Consider the following 14,455-nt stretch of genomic DNA (forward strand, 5'->3'; position numbering starts at 1 on the left):
AATGCATTCCGCAATTTTTGTGCACATGATGCATTTTTTTCCCGTGAAAAAAACGCATCGCGGTAAAAAACGCAGCATGTTCATTAAGTTTGCTGATTTCCCACTATATTATCCACAAAAAAACGCATCAAAAATGCGGTAAAAACGCATACAGAATTCTTGCAGAAAATGTCCTGTTTTGCTCAGGAAATTACTGCAAGAAATCCTGAACGTGTGCACATAGCCTAAAAGTGCTGTCCATTACTAGGACCACCCCTTAATCAAAATGTTTGACCCTAATAACATAATAAATCCTATACTCACCTCTAGTGCCGTTCCCTCGCTGTCGGCATTCGCTCACCCCGGGGCTGTGATTGTTGTGACACATGACCCCAGCACCCAGTTAGCGCTGGCATTACTGTCTCCGCCTTGGGACGTTTTGAACATGAAGAGGAAAATGTCTGAAGGCGAAGATAGTGACCCCAGCACTGATTGGGAGCCGGTGACACATGTCAACACCGCACAAGAGCGCCGGGGAGAGGAAGTGCCAACACCACAAGAATGGTGCCGGCACGGGAGGTGAGTATAAGCTTTAGGGCTCATTTCCACTGGCGAGGAAAACGGACGAGTGCAATCCGATAAAAAATCGGATTGCACTCGGACCAATGTTATTCAATAGGTGTCTTTTCATTTGCGATTTTTTTCTCAGCCGAAATCGGACTGAGAAAAAAATCGCAGCATGCTGCGATTTGGGGCTCATTTCCACTGGCGAGAGACAAATCGGTCCGTAATCTGGACCGAAAAAAGGGATGTAGTGTATGCGATTGTCATGCGAGTGTAATGCGAGTGTAATGCGATTTTTAATCGCACCATCCGTTTTACATCCATATGACATCCGTATGCAATCCGTTTTTTTTCTCTGCAACTATTTTTATTCAGTCATTTACAGGACCATGGACAGTGTTCTAGGTCACAGAATGGTGATGTATCCGTAAAAAACGGACGGAATACGGATGGTCCGTATTCCGTCCGTTTTTTTTCTCGCACCCATTGACTTGCATTGGCGAGTCTCATCCGAGACTCGCAGCAAATCGCAGCATGCTGCGATTTTTTTCTCAGTCCGATTTCGGCTGAGAAAAAAATCGCAAATGAAAAGACACCTATTGAATAACATTGGTCCGAGTGCAATCCGATTTTTTATTGGATTGCACTCGTCCGTTTTCCTCGCCAGTGGAAATGAGCCCTTGCTGCGAGTCTCGGACGAGACTCGCCAATGCAAGTCAATGGGTGCGAGAAAAAAAACGGACGGAATACGGACCATCCGTATTCCGTCCGTTTTTTACGGATACATCACCATTCTGTGGCCTAGAACACTGTCCATGGTCCTGTAAATGACTGTATAAAAATAGTTGCAGAGAAAAAAAACGGATTGCATACGGATGTAAAACGGATGGTGCGATTAAAAATCGCATTGCACTGGCATTACACTCGCATGACAATCGCATACACTACATCCCTTTTTTCGGTCCAGATTACGGACCGATTTGTCTCTCGCCAGTGGAAATGAGCCCTTATTATTTTATCGGCACCAAGCGAAGGGTAAGACAAGAAGTTGTCCAAGTAGTGGACAAATTCTTTAAACTCAGGCAAACCTGACGAGTATTTCACACACTGACATTTTTTGCTGAAGTGTCTTTTAGTTGTTTTCTCAGTAGTTTGTAGCAAAATGCTGCAAAAAATGTATGGGCCTCTTTTCGGTATTCCTATTAATTTGTAAAGTACTTGGCATCATCTGCATGCAAGGCACCAGAAGAATGGAAATGTTACTTTTTTAACCACTTAGCATTTTTAGAAACTTGAAGAGGTTAAAAGACCTTGAAAAGCCTGAACATGGCAAGTAGTTTTTACATAGACTTGCTCATGTCTTATCTTTTGAACATTTTTTATTATTTTGCCAGTGGTATGGTATCCCCCACAGAATCTGCCAGAAAAAGACGTAGTGTGCACATAGCTGTACACAGCACAATATTGAAATAACATTGCAAGACAATGCTTAAATGGTAATGCTATACACCAGGGATGGTATCGGGGAGGTGGAAAGTAACTGGACAATTGTCAAGAGCCCCCCTCCAGAAAAAGGCCCCAGCAGTAGTGCAGCTACCATACCCACTTACACGGTGAGGCCCACAATGACTGCCCCTCATAACTACAGGTCCTTCTCAAAAAATTAGCATATAGTGTTAAATTTCATTATTTACCATAATGTAATGATTACAATTAAACTTTCATATATTATAGATTCATTATCCACCAACTGAAATTTGTCAGGTCTTTTATTGTTTTAATACTGATGATTTTGGCATACAACTCCTGAAAACCCAAAAAACCTGTCTCAATAAATTAGCATATCAAGAAAAGGTTCTCTAAACGACCTATTACCCAAATCTTCTGAATCAACTAATTAACTCTAAACACATGCAAAAGATACCTGAGGCTTTTAAAAACTCCCTGCCTGGTTCATTACTCAAAACCCCCATCATGGGTAAGACTAGCGACCTGACAGATGTCAAGAAGGCCATCATTGACACCCTCAAGCAAGAGGGTAAGACCCAGAAAGAAATTTCTCAACAAATAGGCTGTTCCCAGAGTGCTGTATCAAGGCACCTCAATGGTAAGTCTGTTGGAAGGAAACAATGTGGCAGAAAACGCGGTACAACGAGAAGAGGTGACCGGACCCTGAGGAAGATTGTGGAGAAGGACCGATTCCAGACCTTGGGGAACCTGAGGAAGCAGTGGACTAAGTCTGGTGTGGAAACATCCAGAGCCACCGTGCACAGGCGTGTGCAGGAAATGGGCTACAGGTGCCGCATTCCCCAGGTAAAGCCACTTTTGAACCATAAACAGCGGCAGAAGCGCCTGACCTGGGCTACAGAGAAGCAGCACTGGACTGTTGCTAAGTGGTCCCAAGTACTTTTTTCTGATGAAAGCAAATTTTGCATGTCATTCGGAAATCAAGGTGCCAGAGTCTGGAGGAAGACTGGGGAGAAGGAAATGCCAAAATGCCTGAAGTCCAGTGTCAAGTACCCACAGTCAGTGATGGTGTGGGGTGCCATGTTAGCTGCTGGTGTTGGTCCACTGTGTTTCATCAAGGGCAGGGTCAATGCAGCTAGCTATCAGGAGATTTTGGAGCACTTCATGCTTCCATCGGCTGAAATGCTTTATGGAGATGAAGATTTCATTTTCCAGCACGACCTGGCACCTGCTCACAGTGCCAAAACCACTGGTAAATGGTTTACTGACCATGGTATTACTGTGCTCAATTGGCCTGCCAACTCTCCTGACCTGAACCCCATAGAGAATCTGTGGGATATTGTGAAGAGAAAGTTGAGAGACGCAAGACCCAACACTCTGGATGAGCTTAAGGCCGCTATTGAAGCATCCTGGGCCTCCATAACATCTCAGCAGTGTCACAGGCTGATTGCCTCCATGCCACACCGCATTGAAGCAGTCATTTCTGCCAAAGGATTCCCGACCAAGTATTGAGTGCATAACTGAACATTATTATTTGATGGTTTTTTTGTTTGTTATTAAAAAACACTTTTATTTGATTGGACGGGTGAAATATGCTAATTTATTGAGACAGGTTTTTTGGGTTATCAGGAGTTGTATGCCAAAATCATCAGTATTAAAACAATAAAAGACCTGACAAATTTCAGTTGGTGGATAATGAATCTATAATATATGAAAGTTTAATTGTAATCATTACATTATGGTAAATAATGAAATTTAACACTATATGCTAATTTTTTTAGAAGGACCTGTATATCGGTGCAACGCATCCTGATGCAGTTAGACCCTGCAGTAGAGTTTGAGCTAAGGTCTACGTTTCCCTGTCCCCTCTCCACTCTGTAGTGCAGTGTTCCCCAACTCCAGTCCTCAAAGCCCACCAACAGATCATGTTTTCAGGATTTCCTTTGTATTGCACAGGTGATGCAATTATTACCTGGGCAAGACTAAGGAAATCCTGAAAACATGACATGTTGGTGGGCCTTGAGGACTGGAGTTAGGGACCCCTGCTGTAGTGTGCAGGTCGCATTAGGCCTGCGCCGGCTGAAGCACCTGCAGGATGTCAGCTTTCCAATGCAGATGTCATGATGACTTCACTGTGTTGTTTCGCCCATGCCCGTGTAAACCGTGGACCAGGGTGGGCTTCCCAGAATACAGTGAAGCCGTGGACATGGAAAGCAATAAACACTGAATTTGTCAAATTAACTTTTACTGTTAAACTCAGACTGGTTAATTCACCTACACCCGTGAACTGACCAGGACCACTGTGCTGCGTCACTCAGTAGGCATGGAAATGTTGACTGCGATACTATAATTTACCTAATTGTGCATCTGCCTAGTGCGGCTACCGAGCATTTATGTGGATAACTGGAACAATCAAATGAATGCCAGGGATGGCCTATAGATGATGCAGCACAGCAGCTTACAAAATTAACAAGATGACTCTAAACCCCCTAGGCAGAACCCAGTTATGGAAATATACACCTTTGTGTTCATTTTAAGGACCACGTGAGTGCAATGGGCCGCTCCTCGGAACACATCTGTATACTTCGGTAGATCCCTTTTAATACTGTAATCTCTGTAAGGCCGGGATCACACATACGCGAGATACGGCCGAGTCTCGCAGGTGAAAACCCAGCTCTGGCGCCGGGACTCCAGAGCGGAGCGTGCAGCTCCATGTATTGCTGTGCGGCCGCACGCTCCGCTCTGGAGTTCCGGCGCCAGAGCTGGGTTTTCACCTGTGAGACTCGGCCGTATCTCGCGTTGTGTGATCCCGGCCTAAGTCACAGGGGTTCAGCAAGCTGAGTCTGATGGGCACTGATGCATTCAAGTGCCTGTCTGAGTTTGGCACCAAACTAACTGTGCGTGCATGCTACAACCATAATCCTTGTGGTTGGCCTGAGCTCAGGATTTACCGACCAATGTCTGGTCACTCTGTCGTTGCAGAGATGAGCCTGCCTGGATGACGGCTCTCTGAACAAGGAATGACGTGTTTCTAACCGATGCGTGGTACGACAGCTGACTTGCTTTAGCGCCCTCCAGGTGTATCACGAATGTCGTATCCTAGGGATTTCTGCTCCTCAAATGGCGCTCGATGAAGACGTCACATGACCTCTTTCTTCCAGCTCGCACCAAGCTCTCCCAAGATGGCTACCAAACTAATCCCTTCCTGTCAGCACTTCTTCCCAATTGCTTGCACTGCCCCCTCGCCTGTTGCTCTGTCTGGTTCTGTCCAAACTGCAGTTCAAACCAGCAAAACAGAATCCATTTAACGTAACACCAGTCTCTGGCAACAGAATCGCTATTTTTATTTCTCCTCTGACAACTGTGGTCACCGCCTCAGAATAAAATCCTGTACAAACCAGTTTAAAGGGAATCTGTTACCTCATTTTTCGCATATAAGTTGCGGCCACCGCCATTAGGGGCTTATCTACAGCATTCTGTAATGCTGTAGATAAGTCCCCCAGGTAACCTGAAAGATAAGAAAAACAAATCAGATTATACTCACCTGGGGGGGCAGTCCGGGTCCGATGAGAGTCGCAGGTCCGGGGCCTCCCATCTTCATGCAATGACGTCCTCTTCCTCGCTTCTGTCGCGGCTCCTGCGCCGGCGTAATTCTCTGACTTGTTAAGGGCAGATCAAAGTACTGCAGTGCGCAGGCGCCGGGAAAGCTCAGAGAGGCCCAGCGCCTGCGCACTGCAGTACTTTACTCTGCCCTCAACAGGTCAAATCAGTATGCCTGCTGTCATGAATCCCCAATGGCTAGGGATAGCACAGGACAAGCAAAGTACAAATAATTAACGGACGAGCTCTAGGGTGATGGAACCTGGGCTGACCGCTGCCCTACGCCTGACAAACGCAACTAGAGATAGCCAGGGAGCGTGCCTACGTTGGTTCTAGATGCCACGCACCAGCCTAAGAGCTAACTAGTACTGCAGAGAAAATAAAGACCTCACTTGCCTCCAAAGGAATGGACCCCAAAAGCTATAGTTGCCCCCCACATGTATTGACGGTGAAATGAGAGGAAGGCACACACATAGAGATGATATATATAGCTTTAGCAAATTGAGGCCCGCTGTAAACTAGAAAGCAGAACGATACAAAAGGGGTCTGAGCGGTCAGCAAAAAACCCTAATCAAAAAAACCATCCTGAGATTACAAGAACCCATGTGCCAACTCATGGCACATGGGGAGAACCTCAGTCCACTAGAGCTACCAGCTAGCATAGAGACATAATAAGCAAGCTGGACAAAAAACCAAACAACTGAAAATCAGCACTTAGCTTATCCTGAAAGATCTGGGAGCAGGTAGGCAGGAAGCAAACAGAGCACATCTGAATACATTGATAGCCGGCAAGGGAATGACAGAAAGGCCAGGTAAAATAGGAAACACCCAGCCTCTGATGGACAGGTGGAAACCAAAGGCCGCAACCCACCAAAGTCACCCAGTACCAGCAGTAACCACCAGAGGGAGCCCACAAACAGAATCCACAACAGTACCCCCCCCTTGAGGAGGGGTCACCGAACCCTCACGAGAACCCCCAGGGCGATCAGGGTGAGCTCTATGGAAGGCGCGGACCAAATCAGTCGCATGAACATCGGAGGCGACCACCCAGGAATTATCCTCCTGACCATAACCCTTCCACTTAACCAAATACTGGAGTTTGCGTCTGGAAACACGAGAATCCAAGATCTTCTCAACAACATACTCCAATTCTCCCTCCACCAGCACCGGAGCAGGAGGCTCAACCGAAGGAACAACGGGCACCTCATACCTCCGCAACAACGACCGATGGAACACATTATGAATAGCAAACGATGCTGGGAGATCCAAACGAAAAGATACAGGGTTAAGAATCTCCGAGATCCTATAAGGACCGATGAACCGAGGCTTGAACTTAGGAGAAGAGACCTTCATAGGGACAAAACGAGAAGACAACCACACCAAATCCCCAACAAGAAGTCGGGGACCCACGCGGCGACGGCGATTAGCAAACTGCTGAGTCTTCTCCTGAGATAACTTCAAATTGTCCACCACCTGATTCCAAATCTGATGTAGCCTGTCCACCACCACGTCCACTCCAGGACAATCCGAAGACTCCACCTGACCAGAGGAAAAACGAGGATGAAACCCCGAATTACAAAAAAAAGGAGAGACCAACGTGGCAGAACTAGCCCGATTATTAAGAGCAAATTCGGCCAGTGGCAAAAAAGCAACCCAGTCATCTTGATCAGCAGAAACAAAACACCTCAAATAAGTTTCCAAGGTCTGATTAGTTCGCTCCGTCTGGCCATTCGTCTGAGGATGGAATGCAGACGAGAAAGACAAATCAATGCCCATCTTGGCACAAAACGTCCGCCAAAATCTAGACACAAACTGGGATCCCCTGTCAGAAACGATATTCTCCGGAATCCCATGCAAACGAACCACGTTCTGAAAAAATAAAGGGACCAACTCAGAGGAGGAGGGCAACTTAGGCAAGGGCACCAAATGAACCATCTTAGAAAAGCGGTCACACACAACCCAGATAACGGACATTTTCTGTGAAACCGGAAGATCAGAAATAAAATCCATGGAAATGTGCGTCCAAGGCCTCTTCGGGATGGGCAAGGATAACAACAACCCACTGGCCCGAGAACAGCAAGGCTTAGCTCGAGCACACACTTCACAAGACTGCACAAAGGTACGCACATCCCTAGACAAGGAAGGCCACCAAAAAGACCTGGCCACCAAGTCTCTAGTTCCAAATATTCCAGGATGACCAGCCAACACAGAAGAATGGACCTCGGAGATGACTCTACTGGTCCAATCATCCGGAACAAACAGTCTTTCTGGTGGACAACGATCCGGTTTATCCACCTGAAACTCCTGCAATGCACGTCGCAAGTCTGGGGATACGGCGGACAATATTACCCCATCCCTAAGGATACCAGTAGGCCCAGAGTCTCCAGGAGAGTCAGGCACAAAACTCCTGGAAAGAGCATCTGCCTTCACATTCTTTGAACCTGGCAGGTACGAAACCACGAAATTGAAATGAGAAAAAAACAATGACCAACGAGCCTGTCTAGGATTCAAACGCCTGGCAGACTCAAGGTAAATGAGATTCTTGTGATCAGTCAAGACCACCACACGATGTTTAGCACCCTCAAGCCAATGACGCCACTCCTCAAACGCCCACTTCATGGCCAAAAGCTCCCGATTACCCACATCATAATTGCGCTCGGCGGGCGAGAATTTTCTAGAGAAGAATGCACATGGCTTCATCACCGAGCCATTAGAACTTCTCTGTGACAAAACCGCCCCCGCTCCAATCTCGGAAGCATCAACCTCAACCTGAAAAGGAAGTAAAACATCTGGTTGACACAACACAGGAGCAGAAGAAAACCGGCGCTTAAGTTCCCGAAAGGCTTCCACGGCCGCAGGAGACCAATCAGCAACATCAGCACCCTTTTTAGTCAAATCAGTCAAAGGTTTAACAATACTGGAAAAATTAGCAATGAACCGACGATAAAAATTAGCAAACCCCAAGAACTTCTGAAGGCTCTTAACAGATGTAGGTTGTGTCCAGTCACAAATAGCCTGAACCTTGACGGGATCCATCTCAATAGTAGAAGGAGAAAAAATGTACCCCAAAAAAGAAATCTTCTGGACTCCGAAGAGACACTTTGAGCCCTTCACAAACAGAGAATTGGCCCGCAGAACCTGAAACACCTTCCTGACCTGTAGAACATGAGACTCCCAGTCATCAGAAAACACCAAAATATCATCCAAATACACAATCATAAACTTATCCAGATATTCACGGAAAATATTGTGCATAAAGGACTGAAAGACTGACGGAGCATTGGAGAGTCCAAAAGGCATTACCAAATACTCAAAATGGCCTTCAGGCGTATTAAATGCGGTTTTCCACTCATCACATTGTTTTATCCGCACCAGATTATACGCACCGCGAAGATCTATCTTAGTGAACCACCTAGCCCCCTTAATGCGAGCAAACAAATCAGTTAATAATGGCAATGGATACTGGTATTTGACTGTAATCTTATTCAGAAGGCGATAATCTATACAAGGCCTCAGGGAACCATCTTTTTTTGCCACGAAAAAAAAACCTGCTCCCAGAGGGGACGAAGATGGACGAATATGTCCCTTTTCCAAGGACTCCTTAATATAATTCCGCATAGCAGTATGCTCTGGCAGTGACAGATTAAATAAACGACCCTTAGGGAACTTACTGCCAGGAATCAATTCTATAGCACAGTCACACTCTCTATGAGGAGGGAGCGAATTGAGCTTAGGCTCCTCAAAAACATCCCTATAGTCAGACAAAAACGCAGGGATCTCAGAAGGAGTAGATGAAGCGATTGAAATCGGAGGTGCATCATCATGAACCCCCTGACATCCCCAGCTTAACACAGACATTGTTTTCCAGTCCAGGACAGGATTATGAGTTTGTAACCATGGCAGACCAAGCACTAGTACATCATGTAAATTATACAGTACAAGGAAGCGAATCACCTCCTGATGAACGGGAGTCATGCGCATGGTCACTTGTGTCCAATACTGTGGTTTATTCATAGCCAATGGTGTAGAGTCAATTCCCTTCAGAGGAATAGGAACTTCCAGAGGCTCCAGACTAAAACCGCAGCGTTTAGCAAATGACCAATCCATAAGACTCAGGGCAGCGCCCGAATCCACATAGGCATCGACGGAAATGGAAGACAGTGAAAAAATCAGAGTCACAGACAAAATGAACTTAGGCTGCAGAGTACCAATGGCAAAAGATTTATCAACCCTTTTTGTGCGTTTAGAGCATGCTGATATAACATGAGCTGAATCACCACAATAAAAACACAATCCATTTTTCCGCCTATAATTTTGCCGTTCACTTCTGGACTGAATTCTATCACATTGCATAGTCTCAGGTGCCTGTTCAGAAGACACCGCCAACTGGTGCACGGGTTTGCGCTCCCGTAAACGCCGATCAATCTGAATGGCCATAGCCATAGACTCATTCAGACCTGTAGGCGTGGGGAACCCCACCATAATATCCTTAATGGCCTCAGAAAGACCATTTCTGAAGTTTGCAGCCAGGGCGCACTCATTCCACTGAGTAAGCACCGACCATTTCCGAAATTTTTGACAATATATTTCCGCTTCATCATGCCCCTGAGAGAGGGCTAATAAAGCCTTTTCAGCCTGAATCTCCAGGTTAGGTTCCTCATAGAGCAATCCCAATGCCAGAAAAAACGCATCCACACTGAGCAATGCAGGATCCCCTGGTGCCAATGCAAATGCCCAATTCTGAGGGTCACCCCGCAGGAAAGATATTACAATCTTGACCTGTTGAGCAGGGTCTCCAGAGGAGCGAGATTTTAAAGAAAGAAACAATTTACAATTGTTCCTGAAATTCAGGAAGGTAGATCTATCTCCAGAAAAGAACTCTGGAATAGGAATTCTAGGTTCAGACATGGGAGTGTGAACAACAAAATCCTGTATGTTTTGAACTTTTGCCGCGAGATTACTCAGGCTGGAAGCCAAACTCTGGACATCCATGTTAAACAGCTAAGATCAGAGCCATTCAAGGGTTAAGAGGAGGTAAGAAGCAGCTAGACAGAAATTAAGGGCTAGGCAGCAAAACTCTGAAGGGAAAAAAAAAAAAAAATTCCCTTAAACACTTCTTTTTCTCCTGCTTCAGCCCAAACAATTAACACTTAGTGGGCCGGCTATACTGTCATGAATCCCCAATGGCTAGGGATAGCACAGGACAAGCAAAGTACAAATAATTAACGGACGAGCTCTAGGGTGATGGAACCTGGGCTGACCGCTGCCCTACGCCTGACAAACGCAACTAGAGATAGCCAGGGAGCGTGCCTACGTTGGTTCTAGACGCCACGCACCAGCCTAAGAGCTAACTAGTACTGCAGAGAAAATAAAGACCTCACTTGCCTCCAGAGGAATGGACCCCAAAAGATATAGTTGCCCCCCACATGTATTGACGGTGAAATGAGAGGAAGGCACACACATAGAGATGATATATATAGCTTTAGCAAATTGAGGCCCGCTGTAAACTAGAAAGCAGAACGATACAAAAGGGGTCTGAGCGGTCAGCAAAAAACCCTAATCAAAAAAACCATCCTGAGATTACAAGAACCCATGTGCCAACTCATGGCACATGGGGAGAACCTCAGTCCACTAGAGCTACCAGCTAGCATAGAGACATAATAAGCAAGCTGGACAAAAAACCAAACAACTGAAAATCAGCACTTAGCTTATCCTGAAAGATCTGGGAGCAGGTAGGCAGGAACCAAACAGAGCACATCTGAATACATTGATAGCCGGCAAGGGAATGACAGAAAGGCCAGGTAAAATAGGAAACACCCAGCCTCTGATGGACAGGTGGAAACCAAAGGCCGCAACCCACCAAAGTCACCCAGTACCAGCAGTAACCACCAGAGGGAGCCCACAAACAGAATCCACAACAGCCTGCGCAGGAGCCATGACACGAAGCATGGAGGATGACGACATCGTATGTAGATGGGGGGGTGCCGGACCTGCAACGCCTATTGGACCCGGACCGCCCCGGGTGAGTATAATCTAACTGGTTTTTCTTATCTTTCAGGTTACATCGGGGGCTTATCTACAGCATTGCAGAATGCTGTAGATAAGCCCCTAATGGCGGTGGCCGCAGCTTATATGCAAAAAATGAGATGAGATTCTCTTTAAAGGGAATCTGTCACCCCAAAAATCGTATATGAGATAAGGCATCGGGACGAAAGAGAAAGGCAAAGGTATAAACGTAATATATCATACCCCCTACATTCCCCCTTCCCTTTAATTTGGTCGTCTCCAACCAAGTACCATATAAACCTTTATTTTTACGACTTATACTCCACACAGGGAGGCAACACGAAGTAGTCCTAATGTTAATAAGAATGACTCATCGTGAGTCAAGTCCACAAAAAATGGCGCAGCACAGTCTGTGTTGCAAGAACATAATCCTGGTTCAGTCCTCCAGGTACAGTTCACCAATATGCTGTCCCATTCAGTGGGTTAAAATGTATAATTATATACTGTCCCCTATGTGGGGTCTGTAGTCCTTGAAGGATGGACTCCCCCTTCGCTTGAGGAGAGCACAGTCCTGTCTGGTGGGGTTAAACATTTATACAAAGAGTGGCCCATATATTGGGTCCGCAGTGCTTGGAGATGTGCTCATCCTTTTCTGGAGGAAAACACAGTCTAATATCAACAGCCCTTAAGAGGCAAGGCGAGTTCATGCTTTCTAGAAGAAAGGGTGCAACAAAAAAAACAAATTCTTTGTTCACTTTGGCCATCCAGCCGCATTACACCCTTCTCTTGGGGTGCTCCAGGGTTCCATTGCCCACAGGAACGCGGAACAGTCCCGTAACTTTTACTTCAACACTTTATAGTGCAACAAGCACAACGTCACTATGTCCAATGTACACTCCAGTTCAGTGAAACATCTCCCATGTCACATTTTTCCACATCGGGCTCCATGCCCGTGCTCACGTAGACGACCCTGCAGCCGCAGGTGTCATGTCCTCCTGCCGCCACAATGATAGGAGAGATGCAGAACCCCGCCGTCCATTAACTGGGAAACGGGGCCAACTGCGCCTGCTTCAGGCCCGCATATAACTCCAGGTGAAGACGTGACAGGCCGAGAGGCATGTGGCTGCTACGCAGGAGCTCACTGCCCGGGATGGGAGACCGGGTGACAGGCCGAGCATCTGGGGTGAGGGACCAGGGCATGAACCAACCTTCTGGGGTCAAGGACCAAGGTACACTTACCATCTCCAGCTCCTGCAGCTTGGCAGCGCCTGTCTTGCGAACGTTGGATCCTTCCGCGGACACATCTGTACACTCCTGCTCCTGAGACTGAAGTTCTGGCCCGGCCTTCACTTCCGGCGTGGGCTCCTCCGAGGAGGTCGCTGTTTCCGGTCCGCCGGCCCCCAGCTCTTGATGACTTGGTTCCAGTTCTCGGTGACGAGGTTCCTGCTCTGGACGATGTTGAAGCTCTGCAAAAAGCGGTTCCAGCCCCCGCTGATGCTCCGGCAGCACTTCTCCACAGGTACAGGAAACCGGTCGGCCCGGGCTTTGTCTGTGACTCCTCTCAATCACCCAGGTCGGATCTTTTCCTCCTCTGTCTGTCGCCATCTCTATTCAATGCGGCCTAGGCTGCCGCAGTTACACACTAAATTTTTTTCTGGGCCCCAACCATTCCAAGGTGGGGTCGCTTCCAGCCGCTCCATCCATTTCGCTGCATTGGGTGTTAGAGGGTGAGGTCTCTTGCTTTTCATCCGCGCCCACCATGGGCGGACCAGGGGGTGTCGCCAGGCAGATTTTCGCACCATTCCTGGGTCAACAAACCCACGAAGTGTGTCATCATTGTTGTAGTTCTTTTTGGTGCCAAACTCCACCATCTTCATGGCCACCATCTTGGCCATCACACTGTCAGTCTCTTTCACAATATAAGACAAGTCCAGTTTGCTAGTCACTTCTGGCATTTCAAAAGCATCCTTAAAATCTTCATCACTGTTCTCTCTGGTCACAACAGTGGCACTTAAGTCATCATCATCTTCTCTCTTCATGGTTCCTCCGTATTGCGAGGTAGTCGCATCCTGCCGACTACGCCAAGTGTAAGGGAGCAACAGGGCCGTAGTCGTGGCCATACACTCCGTTGTATCTTTGCCCTGGTCTCCGCTTACCTGAAAACAGCATTCTCTCACCAGCATACCTGTGTCTTCTCCCGCGGTGCCATCAGGGATACCACTATGGTGCTGAGGCCTTTCTGCAACTGGCTTCACAAGAATTGAGACACAGTCCGGTTCAAATACAACATGTGAAACTTTACTTGTACAACTTGGCAGCATATCCTTGTCAGAAACAATTTCAGCATCAAAGTCCATACAGTTCACATCCTGTACATTCCCTGTACTCCACTCCATGTCCTCACATTCATTACAGGGTAATAGCGCCTTAGGCAGTACCGCAGCATCATCCTGGTGTAGACTCACTATGCTTGAGGATTCACTCGTCCTTTTCTCCCCGGACCTTAGAGCTTCAACCCAAGCAATGAATTGCCACATGGTGAACAATCTGCGCCCTGTACGTTTTCCGGACCACTTCCTCTCCTCAGCTTCCCACTGCTGAAACGTTGCTTCTGAAGACTGTCCTTCTGTCCCTATAGGACTCTGAATGGCTGGGTTCTCTTCTTTAAATGTTGCGCTGCTGCTGGGCCTAGAGCCCGTGTGGACGCTTCGGGCGCTTAGGCCCTTTTCCCTGTACCAGGAAAGATTCCTAACCTTATCACACAGCAGCCCCTCCTATGTTAACCATTTCCTATACTACACCCAGCTGGAAGCTCTGTACATTATAATGCCCCCATCTA

Source organism: Ranitomeya variabilis, chromosome 2 (assembly GCF_051348905.1).
Source record: "Ranitomeya variabilis isolate aRanVar5 chromosome 2, aRanVar5.hap1, whole genome shotgun sequence".
NCBI lineage: Eukaryota > Metazoa > Chordata > Amphibia > Anura > Dendrobatidae > Ranitomeya > Ranitomeya variabilis.